The sequence below is a fragment of the Rattus norvegicus genome, chromosome 2 (assembly GCF_021556685.1).
Source record: "Rattus norvegicus strain SHRSP/BbbUtx chromosome 2, alternate assembly SHRSP_T2T, whole genome shotgun sequence".
Classification (NCBI taxonomy): Eukaryota; Metazoa; Chordata; class Mammalia; order Rodentia; family Muridae; genus Rattus; species Rattus norvegicus.
The window spans coordinates 241,661,412-241,684,743 of record NC_141535.1 but is presented as its reverse complement, the minus strand read 5'-3'; the positions used below and the strand labels follow the sequence as shown (position 1 = coordinate 241,684,743).

General features: G+C 36.7%; 1 long non-coding RNA gene across 3 annotated transcripts in view; it reads left to right on the top strand.

Moving 5' to 3' along the window:
* LOC108350139 (uncharacterized) overlaps positions 1-19,751 on the top strand; it is a 68,943-nt gene extending 49,192 nt beyond the window's left edge. For 2 of the 3 annotated variants that reach the window (XR_015672691.1, XR_015672690.1), the window contains exon 3: positions 13,807-14,935. This is a non-coding gene — a long non-coding RNA (uncharacterized LOC108350139). Of the gene's footprint in view, positions 1-13,806; positions 14,936-19,415 lie in introns of those variants that run through there. The other variant, XR_015672692.1, reaches the window with a different exon arrangement.
* Positions 19,752-23,332: the final 3,581 nt, after the last annotated feature.

Sequence of the window (23,332 nt, the reverse complement as noted above, 5' to 3'; positions counted from 1 at the left end):
TTTAGATAATTAGATACCTTCTGGTGGAGATGAAGGCCCTTTATTTCTCTTAGAATACAAAGGACTGTTTTAGCTGACAGTAGTGAAACTGGGTCGTGAGCTCCAGACCTCCTTAGCATGAAGCATACCCAAGGCACACTGATTAGTGCTGGTCTTGTCACTGTCCACATAAGAGTATGGTTCAAGAAATATTTATAAAACTGGTTTTAAAGAAGTCCAGTGGCCATATGGACAGAAATTAATTTTTTTTACAAATTATTGAGTAACTAACATTGTAGAGATATACGTTATAAAATAGAGGCAGTCTTTTAAAAATTTATCCCATGTGATCTAGTAAGATGGGTTTTTTTCCCCCAATTACTCTCAATGAGACACCAACATTGTTGTACATTTCAAGCTCTTAAATAGGTGAGAAGTGTGAGAAGGGCATTGTAAAAATAAAAAGGTGGACGAATTCAATTGGCAGAGCACTTATAGCTAAAGAGTGAGAATAAGCTGTAATGATACAACTCACTCAGCAAAGAGTAGATACGGTCACACACACACATACACACGTATTTATGTATGATGTATGTGTGCATCATTGTGTCTGGAGCTGGAGGCAGTGTTAATATCATAGGATTCTAGTACCCTTTCAACAAATTAAACCACTAGAAAAAGTCCACATTCATTATAATCAAAAGTACCACTAAAAATGTACTTCGGGGTCAATCACAAATTAATCAACCCCCAAGTATATGCTGAAAAACAAAAGTGAATTGTGTCAATACATTTTAAAATCTCTTTCTCCCCGTGTGTGTGTGTGTGTGTGTGTGTGTGTGTGTGTGTGTGTGTGTGTGTGTAGATAGCTCAGTCATGACAAGAACTGATTGGTTTTACCAAGGAACTGGATTTAGTTACCAGAGCTCTCATGGAAGTTTACAACTGTTCATTTCTCTTGACTCTTCAGTAGAAGGCACACAAACGGTGCACATGTGTACGTGCAGGCAAAATACTCATACACATAACATAAAAGTATAATTTAAAAATATTGGCACTCACAATGTATTTTGAGATTCTTAACAAAAATAAATGATGTCAAGCTCCAACACTAAACTTCTTCCCAAAGATATGCTGATGTACGAGTAGAGAAGAAATGATGCTGTCAGTCACGATAATGGCCGTTTACCCTGTGGTAACTATTTGGCTTTATGTGCAGTTTATGTACTGTATTTGGTCTTTACAACAACCCATTGAATTTACTTAATTTTATAGATCAAGGAACTGAGTCCTGCAGCACTTAATTAAGGATTAGATCCTGGAGAGGACATCATCCTTCCTGATTCCTAGGCTCGCTCTGTTAGCCACCAGACATGACTGCCTTCCACAAACTAAGGGCAGCAAGAGATTACTTTTTCAATGAAAATCCTAAGACACATTCCTAGAAATTTTATAGAACACTTAGGCTTACAAACATAGAATTAAATTGAAGTCAAAATCAAATGAGAAGCAGAACACTAAGAATTACAACAGGGAGAAAATGACATTTCTGAATTTTTCTCCTTTCTACATGAGTCCATGTGTCCTTACACCGAGTCATTGCCAATGAGACTGATGACTAACAAAAAATCTTATTTTTTTCTAAGACACCACACCAGTATCTAAAGTAGGAGTGTCAGTTAGCAGGTTTATGAATGGGGGCATTTTATAGACAAAGCTGGTTGTCTCTGGTTGGCAGAAAATGTAATATAACATCCTGCCTGCCATGGACACGTACCACAGGCAGACATCTCTCTATTTGGCAGATGAGCTAACCCCAACCTCAGGATCTTTCACTCGCCTCTAAAGTGATATGCTCAACTTACACCAGAACTCAAGCACATCAGAATATAATGGATCAAAACACAATTTCGTTGCTTAACTGATCCTTTGCTGTTTGCCCTTCAACATACATTTCCTCTCTGGACCTGAACTCTGACTGATGTGATGGCGTAGGCAATGGAGACCTTTATCCTCTTTCCAGATAGGACCATGAACTTGCAAAACTATAATACTTCTAAGTTCAGAATACAAAAATGTTACCCATGCTAGTAAGTCAAAGTAGGACCTCCAGAAGCCAAAGTCAGCCCTGATGTGTGTAAGAAGTCCTGGAAAAATTGTTGCTTTTCCATTATAAGTTAACCAACAACTCTATAACGCCTGGAACTGTTGGCAACCACTCAAGAACCATGGAGGAACCAAAACAGCCGAAAGAGGAAACCACCTGACCCAAGCCTACATAACTGCACTGAGGGCTGGCTATCTCTGTAAGAATTCTCCATGGAGTCAGCCAACACTCTCCATGTTATTTTTACTAATTAATATTTAGTACAGAGCTGTACAGAAAGCATAACATTGTCAATTAGTGTTTAGACACTTTCACCCGGTAGCCTCTCTTCAACTCCTCTTCTCTTCTCTTCTCTTCTCTTCTCTTCTCTTCTCTTCTCTTCTCTTCTCTTCTCTTCTCTTCTCTTCTCTTCTCTTCTCTCCTCTCCTCTCCTCTCCTCTCCTCTCCTCTCCTCTCCTCTCCTCTCCTCTCCTCTCCTCTCCTCTCCTCTCCTCTCCTCTCCCCTTCCCTCCCCTCCTCTCCTCTCTCTTTTTCTCTCTACTCGCCTTCCTCCTCTCCTTTCTTCTTCTCTCCTTTCCTCCTCTGTTCTCCTCCGGTTCCCTCCCGACCTCATCTCCTCTTACCCTTTCCTCTCCCCTGCCCTTCTCTCCTTTCCTCTCCTCTCTTCTCCTTGGCTCTCTTCTCCTTTCCTGTGCTCTCCTCTCCCCTGTTTTCCTCTTCTCTGCTCTCCTCTCCTATTCTTCCCTCCTCTCTCCTCACTCCTCTTCCCTTCTCTCCTCTCCTCTCTTTTTCTCTTTTCAGTTATCTATTTCTTCTTTTGTGAATCCCTTAATTTATTTTCTACTTCTTTCACTGTGGACCTTTTTCATGTATGGGCATGAAGACATAAGCATGCACATTGTCTGATCCAACTAATGTGATAAATCAAGGGAAAAAACCAAGGCAGAGATAATAAATAGGATCAAGATAAAGCTATTACTGACATTGTTATGGACTTTAAAAATCATGATTGCTTTTTAAATATATAGGAAAGACAGTTCAGGCAAAGAAAGTTTCAGGAAACAATAGCATGCATCAGGCATATTGGGGTATTTTGAAGGAAAAACATGCATTTCACTTTGTTTTCCCACCTTGGTAACTATATTATGTCTAGTTAAAAAGTCTACATTGAAGACCATTCAGGAAAAGCCTGGCTTACTCTTCACACCTCTGGCAGCTGTCCATGAATAAAGTCTAAAGAAAAAAGAGATGGAAAAGAAAAGAGAGAGGAAACCTGCCTATTGCTTACGAGTCCTTTGCCGTGGAAACAGTTTTTCAGTGTAGGAAGATTATCATCCCTTGATCCCACAGAGGACAAATGTTGGAGTAGTCCAACTTTGAACTCTTAAAATTGTGGTTGCCTGACTTAAGTACAAGAAAATTCTGCTTGGTGTTTTCAGCTCATAAGAAAAGATGTCAGAGACCATTGGGTCATCATGGTGGCTGTGGAGAGAGTTAGGAGGTTTGGAAGTAATTTAGGGTTAATCCACAGGAAACAACCTAGCATAGGAGGTTACAAAACCAGCATTATTAATATTGTTTTTTTCTTTCATGTTACATAGAGAGGACAATGTGTAATATAAATGCAAAGGGGAGAGTGTTGGGTTAGAAGTTATGGAGACATAGCAAAGAGCATAGAATAACAGAAAATTTGAGCTTGGTGTGAAGTAATATAATTTTTAATGGTCACACATTTGTAAGTATGTATGTAAATGTGTGTGTGTGCGTATGTGAATGTGTGTGTGTATGTGAGTGTGTGTGTTGTGTGTGTGTGTGTGTGTGTGTATGTGTGTTGTGGTTTGCCCTGAAGTTAACTGTATTTTGATGCTAATTCCACTGCCCCAAGGACAGCTGCCTAGTCACATACTCAGGAATCAGGTGACTTGATCAGAACCTTTTCCCCATTGAATTTGTAAAGTACAGGTGAGGGGGAGTTACAAGATAGAAGGAGGCCTGACATTGGAGGAGAAGGAAGGATGGGCGGGAGAGAAGTTTGAAGGAAGAGGAGGAGACAAGGAGAGAGGAAGAGACAGGAGGGAGAGAGAGGCGGAGAAGCCGTGGCAGGACAAGATGGCAGGTCATGTTAAGATTCTGCTCTGTGTATTTACAGGTTGTTATTAATGTTCTCAAGGGATGGATAGTACCGGGCTTTGTATGTTTAAGTGGGCAATTATATCTTACCAATTGGATCTAAAATTATTGTGTTGTGTGTTCTTTAATGTGTAGGTTTAAGTAATGTAATGGAGTGTGGGGCGACTGGTCTGGGCCGCCGAATGATGTGTTTCCGCCAAGATATCTAGCAGATATCTTGGGACACCGCGGTGAGGACCTAGCAGGGTAAAAGACACCAATACTCTTTTTTATTCTTATATTTTTACAACAACATATGTGTTTATGACTATGAGACTAAATGTGGGAAGGAGCTCATGTGCACATATGTAGAGACTGAGAATAACTTCAAATGTCATTTTTGGAAATACTTCTTACCTTTGCCTATGGATGAGACCCATTCAAAATCCACCTTCCATGTTTATATGTCCATTGATATCATTAACATCTCCGCCTTGTTTATAGAGTCATTTCTAGGAAGACCTGACTGCTTTACCTCAGACTTCTTTGTATTCTGACTCTTAAAATCTTTCTGCTCTCCCACCCCTGATCCAATGTTACCTGAGACATAGATGCAAGAGTTGTGCTGTAGCTATCTCCTCTGGGGCAGGGATCTTCAAGATGTTGATCTATATATTTTGTATAAGCTTGAGAGTGGTGGGTATGGAATGGGTAGAAGAGGGTAAAAGCAGGGAAAGTGATACAGTTATATTCCAATAACAAACATTTGAAATTTAAACAGAAACCAAAGGTATGTGTTTATCTGTTTCAGATAAGTCTCTCAATGTCTCAGAACCCACCAATTATTTTGGTCTTGCTTTCCAGCCAGAGTAATTCCCCAATCCTACCAGCACTACAATTAAACATGGGCTCCATGCTTCTGGATCTTTACATGGCTTCTGAGGATTCTTGTGATGTAAGACAGAAATTTATCTGTTGAGCTAACCCCCAACCTCTAAGATAGAATCTAAAGTTTGCCTGAAGCTTATGCTTTGAACACATTCATTACTGCTATGGCTCTCATAATTCCCAACAGTCCCAAAAGTAAAATGAAATTTCCGTGAATATGACCTAAAAGTTTATCTCTTTCTTGGTAACACTCCAGCACTGCAGGTAGTTTTATAATATAACATTGCTTCCTAAGAGTAGTGATAAATCCTTTGAAAGAACATTAGTGATTTGTTTGGTGATCCCCATGTTATATATATATATATATATATATATATATATATATATATATATATATATGTTGTTTTAATATTCATCACCTTCCTGTAGCATTGGAGTCTCTCTCTCTCTCTCTCTCTCTCTCTCTCTCTCTCTCTCTCTCTCTCTCTCTGTGTGTGTGTGTCTGTGTGTGTGTATATATCCTCTATGTAAGGGTTGCAAATATGTCCGATTTGTGATTTTTTTCTCAAGAACATATGTAAAGTACTTTTATAATATTAGATTTTTAGCATCACATTCTACCCATTCAAAATTTGTTAGACATAAAAATCAAAGGGCAGTATAAATAAGTCATCCCTAGAAATCTCAGAATAGAAGTCTGACAGAAACCCAGTCATCATTATCGTTATTTCAACACCATATATTATATATAGGTGACAACAACCACTCTTGGAAATGTTTCCTTTTTAAAAATGATAGATTAGAGCTATAAAAATAATGGGCTGCATAAAATTGAAATATGATTATTGTTGCTTGTTAAACAAATTTAAAACATTGATAGCTAGCACAAATTTTGTTATAAGTGCTTGGCATAATGACAGCCCTATAATGGACACTCAACAAATGTTGAATGAATTGAATTAACATGGTAATAAAGTGAAATAAATGGTTGAATGATTATCATTTTATCTACACTTGGCATGCCTGACAATCAAGCCATAGAGTTCAAATTCAAATTAATATTCCAACTGCAGTTAGAGGTATTTAGGAAGACGATATCTTAGAGCAGTTTGAAATCATGGTTTAAAAGGTACTTTGAAACAAGAATTTCATCAATCAGATTAAAAAAATAATGTTGGTAGTTAAGCATGTCAACCATATAAATGTGTTTACCCTCATGTGCAATGAGTCTACTTTGTACAGTTTTCCTTAATTCAGACTGAATTTGAAAACCTGATTTATGAGGCAAAATTTTACATTTGGACTTATTTTCAGATATTTACAAAAGAAATAGTGATACATTCTTACTTATTAAAAATAAACATTAGCTAAAACCTAGGATACAGTTTTAGAATGATACGTTTTATGTTGTTATAATAAAGATCGTTTGAATTCAAACTCCTTGGTAGCATTTTCCCCCAGAAATGTAACAGCTGTGATCAAAAAAGTACATGTAATTCTTACATAATTATTTACAGAAAGCATAGGACAGACAGCTGGAAAAGGACAATGTTTATACCTCTTCTATTTTGTAGTCTTAATGCAGTCACGACAAACAAAGATTCTTATTTTTTTCTACTAATTATTTGTAGAAAGGGAAATGGATTAGCAAATTGCCATTGATATTCTGTGTATGGAAATTTTAGACATTTAGAATGAATAAAGTTTTATAGATAAATGCCCTTATTTAATCAATGAAGTATAGTCAATCAATATGATGCAGAAATTTATTCACCAATGCTCCTGCTGCTAAAGACAGGATAAGAAAAGGTCAAACTCAACAGTGTCTGCAGATAGAAAATCTTAATAAAATGATATATCATTGGGTATGTGGCTTCATAGATTGTAGTGATGATGCCACGGTTATCTTTACATAGGTCCAAAGTGATCAAAGTGAAAAATTTTAATATATTATTGTTACCATTCAAAATAGTCAATTAAGGAATTAAATGCTCTGCGGCCATGGCTGTGTGCACAAAGTTCAAATCCAGTATCTGAGAAGAGGCTATTTCTAAAGTATGTGACAAACTCTTACATCTCATAAGCAGAAACCTAAACTCAACAAATATGCATAAAAACTTAGATTAACATTTCTCCCAGAAGACCAAAAGGTAAATACGCAAATTTTTCTAGCAATTCATGGGGGAATATAAATACAGTGAGGTATAGCATTACGGCTTGCACAGTTCATGCTTGTGAATATAAGGCAGATGTGGCTAAATTCTTAGCCACATAATGAGATACCATTTTAATAGATACAATAAATAAAAAAACATCACTTTTTACTTGCCATAATAACTATTAAAAATAACAACAGATTAGAACTGACAAAAAGGTGGAAACATTAATGACAGAATTCAGTTATTTGTGAATGTAAAGTGGTGAATATGTTAGGAAAAGCATCACAGAGATTTCTAAAATTGTTAAAAATAAGACTAGTATACAAGTCATCATTTTACTTTTGAATTACTATTTATAAAAATTTGGAATCACTGTTTTAAACCAACTTTAGAATGACACTATGGCTGGAAACATTGTTTACAATAATTGAGACATAAGGATTATTAATGTTTGGATCTCTGTTGTAATATACGTCCACAATGGAATATTAATTAGTAAGGTGAATGAAAGCCTTCCAGCTGTGACTACATGAATCAATCTGGATAACCTTACATAATGTAAAACAAGCAAGCCTAACCAAGACCAATGCTGCCTGGTTCCACTTTGCAAGGTGTTTACCTCAGTCAAACTGACCAGAACTTCCAGGAGATTTGGATGAGAGAAATGAAGATCATTTCCTAAGGAATATAAAGTTTCAATTATGAGAACTATAGACCTGCTATCTCATGTAATCTTTATGGTCAACAATGCAATGGTATGAGTTCTGGATGATATGTTATTTCAATACAAAAAAAAGATGGGAAAGGGAGGAGCCATGGAGACAGGAAGAGAGTGTAGACAAGGGGAAAGAAGGGAGGGAGGGCTTGAGAGAAAGAGGCGAGAGGGTAGGATGAGAGGAAGACTGAAACTTGAAGACTGAAGAGGAGAGTGTAGGAAAGACGAAGGAGGAAGAGGAGAAGTGAGGAACAGAGATGAAGGAGGTAGAGAGAGGTAGATAGAGAGAATACAAGAGGGGGCACAGAGGGGAGTGAAGATAAGAAGATGGTAGAGGTAAAGAGGGAAGAGAAAAGGAGATGGGAGGAAAGGGAAAGTAGAGGGAAAGGAAGGGATGGGGAGGGAAGGGGAGGAGAGGAGAGGAGAGCTCAGGAGAGAGGAGGAAACAAAAAGGAAGGGAGGGGAGGGGAGGGGAAGGGAGGGGAGGGAAAGGAAGGGAAGGGAAGGGAAGGGAAGGGAGGGAAGGGAAGGGAAGGGAAGGGAAGGGAAGGGAAGGGAAGGGAAGGGAAGGGAAGGGAAGGGAAGGGAAGGGAAGGGAAGGGAAGAAGGGGGAGGAACCCAAAAGTTTAGGAACAGTAAGGATGCATGAGAGGGGAAAGAACACAATATTACTCTTGGGTGTGTGGCGGCATAGATTGTAGTAATGATGTCAGTCATCTACACATAGGTCCAAAGTGATCTAAGTGAAAAATTTAAACATATTAGTGTTACCATTCAAAATAGTCAATTAAGGAAATTAAAGGCTGTGTGGCCATGGCTGTGTGAACAAAGCAGAAGGTAAAGGTTTTCCTGGTTTGATTTGTTTGTCAGTTTGTTTAGTGTACTGTTATTGCTTTTCTCCTTGAACAGTGTTCCGTAAGGATGAAACAAAAACATTTAGAATTAATAAGTTAACTCCCTGAATGAACTTCTGATATATGCACTGTTTCTTATTTCAACAAAGAAGTTTAATACATTAGTTGAAATGTGAAAACTTTCATTGATTTCTTTTTTTTTTGGTGCAACTCAGTATTCGTTGGTGCCTAAAACATAAAATACAGACTTCCAAAATTTCCACATAGAAAATAAGATTTTTGTTGGCTTTTCAATTAAAACTTAGTCAACCAAGTTTTATCTAAACCATAATTCAAGTTTTTAGATGACAAGATTGTGTCCCAACTATTTTGCTATCAGAAATTCAGATACTCAGTAAATACTTCCTGAATTGAAAAAATAATATAATCCAAGACATAATTTCCTGATGACATGTTTGCTACACAGTAAAATGTTATATAGATACTTGTGCTTAAAAGCATATGCATTTCCACATTTGCTTACATAAAAAAGTGTCCTATAATTGCATATATATTTATTTCATATAAAGTCGTGTTGCCATTCAAAACATTTTTATGAATCAATTTAACTTAATTAATTCTATGAATTTATATTCACATCTATGATTATTGTTACCCACTTAAACATCAAGACAAATGTCAATTTCTAAGGTCATGTTTATGAAACAATAACAATAATAATAACAGTGGTTATTCTTTATGATACAAACTGCTTTTGAAGATGAAATGGTGATAACACTCACCTGACTTCCTTTCTGACCAATGAAATTCAGCAAACTACTTACTTTTTATAGCAGTTTTCTAGGATCGACTTCATTGAGTCAAGGTTTCTAGTGAACCATGAAGTTTATCCAGTTGAAGATGTACTCTAGGCTTTGGAATTCTGCATAGCGTGATAAATGCCTTAGGTTGCAACTCCAACAAAATTATGTGAAAATGACAATTAGAAACAATTTTTAAGGATCTCTATATTGAAATCCATAATGGTGTCTTCATGATTAGAGAGCTAAAGCTATACATGTAGCAATTCCCCCATGAAGCATACATACGGCTTGACAGGTGACTTCCATGAGTGATAGGAAATGACATAAGATGAAGGAATGGCATAGTTATACTTCTTGTTAGATTATAAACCAGCAATTGTGGTAAACATGAAGGGAGGGAGAAAAGTTGTTTTTTCAAAATAGGGGATTAGTCATGTAGTCATAAAAAGAATCATTTATTACCTTTAAGGCAAACAGCACAGATCATTTTGTCTGCATTTTAGTGGACTGTACAGGTCACACTTGAGTTGGAATGCCATAGAGAGGCCATGAAGCCAAACATATTTCTAAATTCAGTAAGCAAACAAAGAACCCTACAAAAGAGTTCCCTGATAGATCAAGTGTTTACAAAAATCCAATGATGTTTGTTTGTTTGTTTTTCTCCAGTTCTTAAAATTTCTTCTATCTTGGTCCCTATGAGAAGCAATAAGTGACAGCTGACATAAGAGATAAAAGGGAAAAGGTCATTATTTTCAAAGACTCTCCCAAGTGTTGGTTCATGATATTCAGATTAGGTCAGTTGTCCAGGTTTATGAAGACACTCATCCTCTCATAATTAACGTAAATCCAGTGACGTACAAAAACAGAATACAGGAGCCATTAATGCTGATATAAAGGCTACAAAGTTCTCAACCTCAAAGCAGGCATGGCCCTCCAGATTATTCTAACATGCAGGTCAAGTAGACCTCTGCATAGATAATCTCTGGATTTATAAAATGATATAGCCATGGTGAGGTGCTTTGGGTCAATTCTTAGGAAACAGATTCTACAACTTCCACCTTGTTTCTCTGCCAGACACAGTCTGATCTGTAAACTTCAGTCCTGTCAGGAGGATCAGGTCTTAATTCTCCAGGGTCTGCTATACAAGTGTTCATCACCAGCTTTCTCTGAGATTGGAACTACTTTTAAGATAGAAGGGAACTAATTAAAAATGTTTTCAGGAAGTCCCTAAAACTAAACAGGCTCAGTATGCTCCTCCCTCTCAAGAGCAAATAATGAAGACTCTTGAGAGTCACCCTCAGTGACTCCCAAGCTGCCGAGATTCCGACCTGTCGAGCTGTGCAGTGTGCTCCAGGCTCCCAGCTTTGTGAGCTGCAGTGTTCTTTGGTGACGCAACTGACTGTGTCATTTCTGTTCCTTTAAGTAACCACTCACTCATATTCCTGTAAGTAAAGTCCCCAAAACCTCATTGGTTTATCCGTGGGACACTGTTGGTGTTTATACCTTGGTCCATTGTGGGCTTCTTATATGGGTTGTGTATACATATGTTGTGTCTCCCAAGGTAAAAACATTGTGACACAACAGCAACTAAAGACAGAAATTGATTTTACAGAGTTTTAATCTAGTGCTGCTAGTTGCGTTGTGTGCACACGCAAGCCTGTGCACACACAAACACACAATCAACAGTGACAAGAAAGAAAAGAAGGAAGACAGTTCACTTTATGGGAGTTGGTTTTCTGTTTTATTTATGTTATTATTGCGTCTTTTGAAAGAGGAAAATAAAGATAAAGGTCACTATGGCTGCATTAGTATGGATTGATCTGGCTCAGTGAATTGAATCCCCCAAATGAGAATTTCTAGAGTAGTTAAAATAGAGATAACTTTTTAACAGGGACTGTGATTGATTACTGTAACCTATACAAGCTCTGCCTTCCTGATGTTGTGAAGACAAAATGCTACAGCTTGTTTGAGATGAGGAATGGTGTTTATAAGGGACATTTTCTTTTGTTTGTCAGACAGTGAGGAGATATCTGAGTGGCTACAAGGTCTGACTCTCTGCCCCTAGTATGTGTGTCTACTCATGTAGAAATTCCAGTTCTCAGATGAGGCAGAACATAACAAAATCTCTTTATCTTTCTGTAGTTATCACGTTCATATTCAAATACAACTATTCTTCGATTACAAAGGGCATTGAGTAAATGCTACAGAGGCTTTTGAAATGGATTAGAAGAGAACACTGACTCCCACTCGTGAACGCTTTTTACATTCAAGACATGTTTACAGGCACATAAAATAGATAAATAAGGCAAAAATTTAGAGATAATAAATCGTCAAAGTCATTTAAAAGCTAGTGTTTGTTATAGATATTTTCCTTTATTAAAGGTGAAAACTAAGCTTGCATGTTCATTACTTTTACATGAAGAGTTGAACTGTGTCAACATTTCCCACTTCGGGACACAGGGAACCGTCCAAGATCTTAAGACTTGATTGAAAATTGTCTTTATTTGTCATCATGCCTCCAATTTGCATAAATCTCCAGAGGGGGAAAATACATGCACGCAGCTAAAATAGAAATCATTAGAGATTCTGTCCTAATCCCAAGCCAAAATTGATTTAATACTTTAAAATAAACAGTACCGTTAAAAAGATTAAGACATTGAGTAGTATATTTTATTTCTTATCAAAGAATTAACTGTGAGTTTTCAGTATTGGGGAAGCCAAGGAATGTGTACCAGAAAAGTACTGTACCACTGAGCTACACTCAAACCCCACGGCCTCCCTCCCTCCCTGAGACACCAGAGCGAGCCAAAGCTCTCAGTTCTCCTCCTTCTGCTCTTGAGTTCTAGAATTATGAACATTTACTATAAAGCAAAGACTGGCCTTTCTTTTAGCTTTATTATTTCTAACTGGTGTGTAGAAATGTTTGTTCCTTGGGCATTATGGAACATGATCATGACTCTACCTAGTCTGGAAGATGAGAGAGGACGAATGCACGCAGCTTTGCAGTACAGTGAGCCTCTATCTCAAAACAAAAGGGACCTGTGGATCTAGTTCAGTGGTGAAGCGCTTGCCTTGCAGGCTCTGCGTTTAACGTCTTGTTCCACCAAAAGCATGTACTTAAGATGTGTAATGTGATGCTAAGTACACATGTACTCTTGAGGTGATTGCTAAAGAAGTGATATTTCATACACACACACACACACACACACACACACACATTTGTGAGAACAAGTATAATGGTATTAGCTAGTAAGTTTCAATCGTTTTTTTTTTAAACACAAAAAATATTCACGGATAAACTTGTTTGATAAAACTAAGACTCATATTCATGAGTCTCAAGTCTAAGCCAAGGTGTTCCAGCATAGTTTTTGTCATCAAGTGTTTTATGCAAAAGTGTGCAAAGTTCAAATCCAGGCAGCCGTGATTTCACAGCACAGAATACCAGTGAGTACTGCCACAAAGACCTCAGAATTACTACACATTTGATTTTGAATAACTGATCACTGTTTGCTTATGCTTAGAATCTGTTGAGAGTTACCAAAGTTTTCCCGGCTCTCATATAAATGTTTTGCGACTTATCTAGGAACTTTAGAATCCTAGGAATTTGCAGTTTTGATAGAAAAGAAATGACTGAAAATAAATTTCTGTTCGGGAGATAGATGGCAGAAAAGTCTTTATTGAGCACTTCCCTGTTTTAAGAATGAATCAAGGATAATGCATGAGTTTTTATATATTCTGGAACATAAGCTTAAATGCAGGAAGACCCACAGAATGGTTACCTGCTGGACTTACACGTGATACAAGATCAAACAAAAGGACAAGAGGAAGCCTTGGGGGAGTAGCCGGTTACATGACTAGATTCATAAGAAATAATATCTTGTCTCACTTGGCAGATGGAAATTTGAGGCCAAAGACAGATGGTTTTGATCTAGAATAGCTACAGAACTTTTCTTTCTCGCCTGTCCTCTTTCTCCCGTATCTCTATGAGGAAAAAGATGTAGCTTCAGCACCTAGGTAAAAACGTTTATGGATCCTTCTAATGCATTCCATGACATGTTGAGGGTTCTTAAATAATAAATAGTATTTTCCATTTAAAGATTTATTCCCCATCTTTTGTAATGTTATATACACTGTGCTATCAGTAGTGTGCAATCATTTCAATAGTGTAATTTTTCTCTGTTCTTCTACTTAGGGTCTGTGACTACCCCCATTTAAATACATTGTGAAAGTACGTCTGGCTTGAAGAGTTTACTGGTCTTAAAATGAGACCTCAACCCTACAAAGGCCTACATCCATGTAAAGAATGTTGAGAGTGGGAGAAGTAATATTCTGGAGGGAAAAACACACCAAATTGGTTATCTAATATCGAATGGCCAGCCCAGAAAACATAAATATGAGTAACGTTATAAAAAAAAGTCTCTGGAACAAGAATTTTTAAGTTGTAACCGTTAATAACCAAAAATATTATAAAGAATGATGTTGGTCATCGCAGAAGCTAGAATATGACTGCACATGCACACAGTTGTGTAAAGCGGTAATATGTCTTTCTTGAGCAGCACAGGAAAAGAAAAATTTACATCCAAATTGAACTTGCGACTTCTTTCATTGGAGGAATATCTGTACTTTTCTGGACCGCTGTAGCAGTGTCATTCATTAGCTCCAAGCAAAGATATCACAGGCCTAAACCTCTTGAAGCTTACACTTTTTGGGGCCAACAACAGAGTTCAAATTTTTTAAAACATGCAGTCTGGACAAGCCACACTTTCAGTCTACAGAGCCATCCCACGCATAGGAGCTTCAGACTTGTCTATCTTTCTCTTGATCTTGGCCACAACATAAGAATTTGGTGAATATGTCATTACATACTGTCTTCAACTTTGTCTTCTGTGTTTAGCATGAGAATGGCATCCAGCAGACTCTTAAACTGTATCGAATTCTGCTCTGTTGGGTCAACCTATCAAACTATCTATTTTCCAAAGAAATAATGAGTCCTTAAAGATATATACAACATCTTGGCCAGTAATAACAGCCCAATTTCTGAGGAAAAATGGATCTTAGGAAGCACATCTAGTTCCTTTTCTCAGTTTTCAAGGAGGCTTCATATTGCTCAGTAGATAAGATTTATCATTGTTGTACACACTAAAAATTATTGTTTATCTTATGGTCTATTTTAGAGCCTTTCAAATGCTTTAAAATGCAAAATTTATTCTTGGTGAGGTTATCTTCTTAAAAAACCTTGTTTACACATGAATATATATTAAAAATTAACTATGCAATAAAAGAACAGTCACTGAATAATAAAAGAATATTCAGTAATGAGATATTCCCCTCCATCCTTTTATTGTTTCGCCAAGCAGTAATATATAGTTTCTCCTAACCGGCAGCCTAGTATAGTAGAAGGAGAGTTATCTCTGCATAATATAAATATGGCTTCAAATAATCCTGGAAGATCTCTCTGCCTCATAACCTTGGCACAATCCACTAAATTCTCAAAGACTCCATCATCTCAAATGTCAGAGGGAAAAATATATCTCGCTTTTATTAATAACATTTTATTAATCTCTGCCAATGAGAGTATCAGATTACCATGGATACATTTATAACACTTCAAATTTGATAAAAATGAAGTTCATGTTATTAAAATCCATGAAATCTCACCATGGAAAACCATGAAATTCTGATAGCAGATTCATAATGCTTAAGCACACTTCTTCCCATTTCCACGGTTTTGTGTAGCACAGTGGGAGCGGGGAAACAAGTAAGAAATTTTTCAACACTCAGTCTCCCAAAAAGACAGCTACAGCCTTTTCTTTTTAAGAGAATATATATATATATATATATATATGTACATATATATATATATATAATTTCTTCCTCTTATACTTTTCTCTATGTCCCTGCCCTTTGCTAATTTCTTAGTCTACTTCTTCCTCCTATACTGATACATTCCAGGTTATGCAAAGGGACCCTAGCTAGTTCACCTTCTAATAATTAAATCACCTTGCCCCATAAAACAAACCTGCAATAGGGAATAATTCCTAGTCGGAAAGATATGTGAGGTAAAGTGTTCTAACAGAAAGAGAGATAATCTACACATGATTTGAAAATGTCTTCTAATTTTCCAGCAAAAGAAACAATGTGGAGAAAGGACAGAATCTACACTGAGTATGCAACGTTGTTTGGAAAGGCTGGTCTGAGAAGGTCAATAGCTGTTCAAAGCACAATCTCCCCCTGTGAAGCTCTATGGCAGAAACAAATCACAATGTGTGGAAGTCTCTCCTGTGGTGTCATTACTCCAATGCTAGTATAGATTTATTTTTATCAAAGTTTATAGGAAAAAACAACAATGGCTTCTTATCTTAGGGTTCAAATAATTTTAAGATATATTGAGGAAATATTAAGGAATTAACACAAGAATGATTTGATTTCACAATAGTTGTTTAATTCTTATTTAAATCAAAAGCTCCTTAAAAAATGTCATCATGTTTAACCCAGTAACAAAGTATATTTATACAAATTTTAACCAGTAATGTCCGGGGTGTTAGTAGAAGGCACTAATGCTCAATGTATTGAAAGGTGTGTGTTGCTTGCTGCCATTTTGCTGATTGTTTTCTGTGTTCTCTGTGTTCTTCTTTGTCTATTCTGTTTTTCAATAACTTGGTGCCCTTTGTTTTATTTACATAATCTCTTAGATACACTCATTCTTCCTTTCATTCTCGTCTCTGTAGGGCTAGTTTTGTGGGTGTAAATCATTTCGTGAGATTCTGGCTATATGGAACCACTGAGTTCCCTTTCTCAGGAAAGCCATAGCAGTGAGATATGCAACTGAGATTGGTCATAGCACTTTTCAAAATTAAGGATTTCCAAAGCTGTCCAAGATTTTGTAGTTTAGTCAAATATACTACCAATACCTTAGTATTATATATTTTTAAGAATTTGAAACAAGTTAATAAATCCCTAAATGAAAAGAACATCAAAATACAAAATATTGATGGTTCCCTTTTAAAATATTTAACTGCTCAAATAATACGAATGTGAACTCTTTATGGAAATCAAATTGGGGATAAGGATAAGGGGACATACAGTTGTTCTTTACAAAAATAATTTGTTCTACAATAAATACTCATTACTCTATTTAGAGACTAGTTTAAAATGATTGTATTTAATGAAATTACATTTCTACTTTATATTTTCTGTTCATATCATTGTGTGACTTTTGGAAATGCAGAGGATTCATTCTTGAGTGTCTCCTTATGTTTACTGTTTTATATATATATATATATATATGTATGTATATGTACATATATATTGCCATGTTAAATACAGTGACACAGTGACAAACTGTGACATGAGCCTCTTCAAGAGAGAAATAAGGCATATAAACATGCTCTGTGTTTTTGAAAAGAACTATTACACTATGATGAGAGTGGTAAATGTCCCAAGGAAGTAAATTACAGATATGTTATAATGTTAGGTCAGAAAAAGCAAGATTTTTTTTAACATGTGCATAATGCAATAATGCAAGAACTGTGAATTGAAATTTTATCTTAGAAGAAAGATAGAATGGAGTTTAAACATGGAAATAATGAAGAGATATTATCCAGAAAAGGGTAGGTGCTCCCAAGGAACTGCCTTTGTCAAAAGCCCGTGGGAAAAACAACAAATAAATAAATGAAAAGGTTTAGTACTCATTACTGGGTAAGAAGATGCTTATGACAATTTGTAAAGTGAAGGTTCATTTGTAGATTTACTATAACATTGAATTTTTTAAGGGAAGGAAAGATAAATTGATTACTCATTTACAAAGATAGAACTAACATATATTTATAAGGATAGAGAATCTATTTCTTACATAGTTGGAAAGAAATTCTAAGAATGTTCCTTTGTTCACAGGGGTATCTTGCTGGCTACAGAAAGAGAAACCTCATTACCAATTCTGTTATCAAACTCTTGACCTACAATCAGTCCACTGGTCATATATTCTGGGGCAATGGTGGTGCTTGTGGGAGTGACCAACTAATGTTTGACATGATGCACAAGAGGGGTCCCAGGCAGTAAACTGCCCAAATAGCCTGGAACAGGGGGCTGGATAGCACAGAAACCTGAATATAAGAAAACATCACACGTGTGCATGTGAACACACACACACACACACACACACACACACACACACTCAATAAAATAATCCTGAAGGTATCTGTTATATTCATAGATGAGTACCTTGTCTAGTCATCATCAGAAAGGCTTCATTTGTTATCACATAGGAGCAGGGACAGAGCCATATGAGAAATTATGTCTTTCTTCAGAGTGAAAGTCTAAAATGTAGGTCTCCATTGCTCTCCCCTACACAAACACACACACACACACACACACACACACACACTCTCTCTCTCTCTCTCTCTCTCTCTCTCTCTCTCTCTCTCTCTCTCTCTCAGCTCTGGGAACCCAGTGAAAGAATGGGAAAAAGGACTGTAGGGATATTAGGGGAACATGTCCCACTGATTCAACTGAGCAGGACTCCCAGGGGCTCACAGAGACTGAGGCAGCAAACAGGAGGACTGCATATGTCTTCACAATGTCCTCTGTGCGTGCATTATGGCTGTTAGCTTGCTAATTTTCAGGGATACCTTACAGTGGGAGCAAGTAAGTCTCTGAGTTTTGTTCCTGCACTTGGGACTCTTCCTCCAACTGGCTACATTTGTACAGTCAAGAACATTCTTTGAAAGTGAAAATGAAGCAGCATCTTCTATTAGCAAACTCTCTTACTGTATTCATGGAAATAAAGGTTATATGCATGATAATATCTAATGCTGGAACTGTGCTTCTCCCTATCACCATTAGTTTACCAAGGGCAGGAATACAATGTTGGAGGCAGTATACGTTTTCTAAGTAAATGATGGCTATTAAAAATATTTCTAGGACTTGAAGTATTTCTCTGCAGAAGAATAAACAACATTGGGTTCATGGAAATCAAGCACCTAAAGGCCATTTGTACAAATGAGAAAGGTTGTTTACATAGGAGACATTTGTCAGGAGTGTCTGCTGCCTTCGTACTCAGCTTAGATCACATTGGCTTGAGACCCTCAAGTTTTCTCTGTGGTTTCTTTTTAGTTATTTTTTTTGAGATTATGATTAAATCACTTCTCCCTCTTATTTCCTCCCTCTAAACTTTCCCATGTACCTCCTCACGTCTGGCTCTCTTTCAACCTCATCGCTTCTTTTTTTCTCTCATTTTTAGTTATTATTACAAGTGTGTGTGTGTGTGTGTGTGTGTGTGTGTGTGTGTGAATGTGTATACGCATGTGTGTGTGCTCCTAAATACACCTAATATATAAATAAGACCTGCTCAGACATTATAATGTTACCATTGTAATATAGTTTTCAGGGCTGGCTATTCAAAAAGTTTGTAAGAGCCAGGTGAAGGGAGACTTTGCTGTGAGATTGTCCCCTAGAAATGTCAGAAGGCTGCTCCCTTTTATATCAAAATTCACTCATGTTATAATGACAAGTGTTAGTATTTGACTCGTGTAGGTGTTTTCTTTGGAAGTCTGTCTGTGTGCCACGTGTATGCCATGTGCCTTAGAAATCAGAGAAGGGTGACAGAGGACCTAGAAGTAGAGTTGCAGAGCGGTGAGATGAGGACACCAGAATTCCTACGAGTGCCCAGTGCTCCTACGTACTGAGCCATCTCTTCAGTCATAATTGTCACCACTCTAAAAGGGGGCACGGAATTCAAAGAAACAAAATGGTGTTGGTGTAAATGTGTATTTTGACTTTTCTATAAGATTACCTTTTACCTAGGAAAACAGGAGATTGCTGCTTGAGTACTGAGAGGAGTCATTCTATACGCCCACTGAGATGGCGGTTCTGCTCGGATGTTGGGAGGAGTGAGCCACACTCAGTCCTTCTGTGTGGCCCATCACTCCGCTGCAGCTTCGATGCTCCCGTGAAGCAGAGCATCCGCTATGGTCCTCCCACTGCGGTTTACCCCAGTTGGTTCGAAGGCTTGGGATGTACAGGGGAATATATTTGTGTTCGTTGTTTTGGGCTTTTTTGTTTGGTTTTTTTTTTAAAACAAAAATGAACAATGAACAAATGAATAATAAATAAGTAAATGTCCCGCACCCGAAGGAAAATGCTGTTCTTTAGTCATTCTCAGGATGTGACGCTAAGTCTTCATTTGACATTAGAAAAAGAACACTTGCTATCCTTCAAGTGGTTAGAAATCTAAACAGTGCTAAAGACATAGCTCTCATTTCACACTTTAGCAATGATGCAAACGATCACTTTTTCCCTCCAGGGACTGAAATAATGAGTCGGCCTTGCAAGGGTTCTAGTTGGAAGAGACTTCCTATTTTCTACCAATTCTTCTAAACATAGCCATCTGGACATTATGTCATCAGCACTAAAAGCCTCCTCTTTTAGCAGGAAGGGGGAAAAACACAAAAGAAAAAACATTGTCAATGCGTTAACTGTTCGTTATATGTTAATTGGTCATCTGAGGTTATAGTCAGGATCTCGGGAATCCACTCAGGGCCTGAGTGTGCACTGCAAGCTGATGTAACTGAGACATAGCAATTCTGGAGATTTCTTTCCCAGCACTAATGCATGCATGCATGATTAAAATATGCTATTCAGAAAAACATCAGGGTGAACACCTACTACACAAATACAAATGTCCACCGATAATGATCTAGATTATTTCCTTGTAACTCTGTCTGGTTTTGGTTCTCAGGTTCAACTTTAAGGCGTGTTGATTTTTTCTCCTTTCACATACTTTATTAACATTGATGAAATCTGAGAAGATATTGCTCCAGCTACAAAAGATATGATTTTCTCAGTAGAATTGTCAGCTCCCTGGGAAGCTCACAATAGATGAGTAGCTGTTATGGTACTGAGAGAACAACTTCTAACAGTTCCCCGTTACATGGGAACACAAGGGAGTCCATGAAATCAGTCTGCCTTTGTGTGCTTGGTCTGAAATACACCATTTTCTAAACTGCCTGGTTGTCATCTAAAATTCTACCATATAGGAATGTTCCAAGAATGTCATTACATTTTCTGTAAAACTGTGGAACCATCAAGTTTATTTGATTTTAAATATACATACAAATGGATGTAAGTGTTATATATTTTCAGCAAAATGTTGGTCTGTCCTTATAGGAATCCAAATATATTTTAGTACACTTTATTTTTATTAATGTTTTATATTATTCTAAAGACACAAGGAAGTTCCATTTAAAAACAATATAATATGTTCCTCTAAACATTAATACTCACTGGTATTTATAATTTATTTTATTTAGCATTTGAAAAGTATGTTATATCCTATCACAAAGGTTAGTATGTTTATAAAGCCTTTATTCATAATACTCGGAAGCTGGAAACAACCTAGATGTCCCTTAACTGAAGAATGGATAAAGGAAATGTGGTATATTTACACAATGGAGCATCACTCAGCCGTTAAAAAAATGACATCATGAAATGTGCAAGCAAATGGATATTACTGGACAAAAAAAAATCATCTAGTATAAAGTAACACGGAAATAGAAAGACAAATATGGTATATATTCAATTATGTGTAGATAGTACCTGCTAGGTAAAGTTTTATCATACCGCAATCCACACACCCAGAGGGGCTAAGTAACGAGGTTACACAAGAATCTCACTACAGCTCCCAATAGTCTTATGTTGCCTTCAGGTTGAAGTAAGTTTACCATCAATTCCAAGTGGCTAGCATTCTGTTGATCTTTATGCTTTCTCTATTTCCGCATACTACCATTTTAGATACCATCTTCTCAGACTAGTAGAAGCTTTTAAGAACAAACCAATATTAGCCAAGAGTTTAGACTTATATTAACTTAATGAAAGTAGCTTTTATGTCTCATTTGCATTTTGTTTCCTCTCCTCTAATATGTACCTAAAATTGTCCTTTGGAAGAATCCTTTGGGGGACAGGTCACACTTGAAGACTTGTAATTCAGACAAGTGAAGTGGCTTGTGATCAAGTGGCTGACCAGATAGTGTCAGAAAGGCCACGTCATGATATATTTGAACTTCATTCATGCATATTGTCAGAATCTTAGAGATGTTTCTGAATGCAAGACTTTATTCATCCAGGGTGCTTGATGAAGTTACATCAAGACCAGATGCGCACAGATTATACCTGTAGATAGAGTTGCAACAGACCCACACCAAATGGAAACACATAAATGCTTTGACGTGCTCCCTTGGTAAAACATGCAATTCTTCACATGAACATGTGGACAAAAGTCTATGTACTTTATTATTCTCATGAGAGACTGAAACTTGGGCCAACTGTCAAGCAACTGAAGCTGTCTGTTTTAGCAAATGGATTTGTGGAGCTGCCACAGTGGCAAATGGCACTGAGAATCATGCACGCACACACACACACACACACACACACACACACACACACACACACGAAAGTGGGACAGGAGAGTACTGGGCAAGACACAGAATGATTGATGGCTTGCCTCTTTTGCTGGGTGCCATCTGGTGAAGTCTACAAGGAGATAAGTGAATAGACTGTAATGTTTAAAGAGTTCACTGGTTTTATGAAATCAATCAATGTAATAGCGATGTGTCAAATTGCCCTCTCAAATTCCAGCCTTTTCCCTCTCCTGTCAAAAATATTTTTGGTAAGTAAAAGGAGGTCTTATGCCATATGTGTTTTAATATGATAATCTTCAGAGTTTTTTCTTCCCCAGTTGAGGGAAAGGAAAAAAAAATCTACTGCATAGACTGTTCCAAAATTCACTGGGGAAAAATATTCAGGACAAATGAGTTTTCATTTTGTAGTTAGTTGACTATTTCATCTCCTGTGTTCAAAGCCATAATTGTAATTTAGAGTGGAAAATTAATATTCCATGTATACTAATAAGTATGTATATTTTTTATTTAGAACTTGAAACCTTGTATTGAACCTCTCATTGGTATGTCTTTAAATTGAGTCAAATTTAAACAAACTTAGATATTTGTTTAATTCTGCTTTAATTCAGAACTCTTGAAAAACTCTCTACCTTCTCTCCTTCGCTCTCATGGACTAAGCAGGAAGATTTCATTTCTAGACCTAAATGTACTATTTAAAATTCCTAAGTCATTTGAAGCGTTAAATTAACACCAGGATTTGTTTTATGAAATGTCATCAAAGTATTTTATAAAATGAATACCCTAGAGAGGCAATATATACTGACGATGAGGTCCAGCCAGAATTTCACAAGAAAATATGAATCATTACAGATGAAGGGAATGTGGTGTATACATTTCCATAGGAGTTTGCATAAATTTTCACAGTAATAGGACTTTAAAATATTCTATGAAGTTCCTCTTGTAAGTCAAGTTGCAACAATGAGTTGAAAATATACTACATTGGTCAGTGCAACAAATTAAAAACTCACATGTGTGTGGATTAGAAAAGTATAAAATAAATAATATATTTTACTCATTAACTCATTTCTTAAATCTTTTATGTTACTATCAAATATTACAGTTAATACAAAAATCCAGACAGCATTTTTACCAAAGAAATGAGTTTATCTTAAAGATCAAATAAACTCTACCAAAGGAAATTCAGAACTTATGAAACTAAGTGCAGTAATTTATAGCAATCACTGAACATTGTCAAAAAGCAAAATTCTATTTGCTAAGTAATTATCCTTAGACTAAAGACAATACTTAGTGATTTTAAGGAACTTA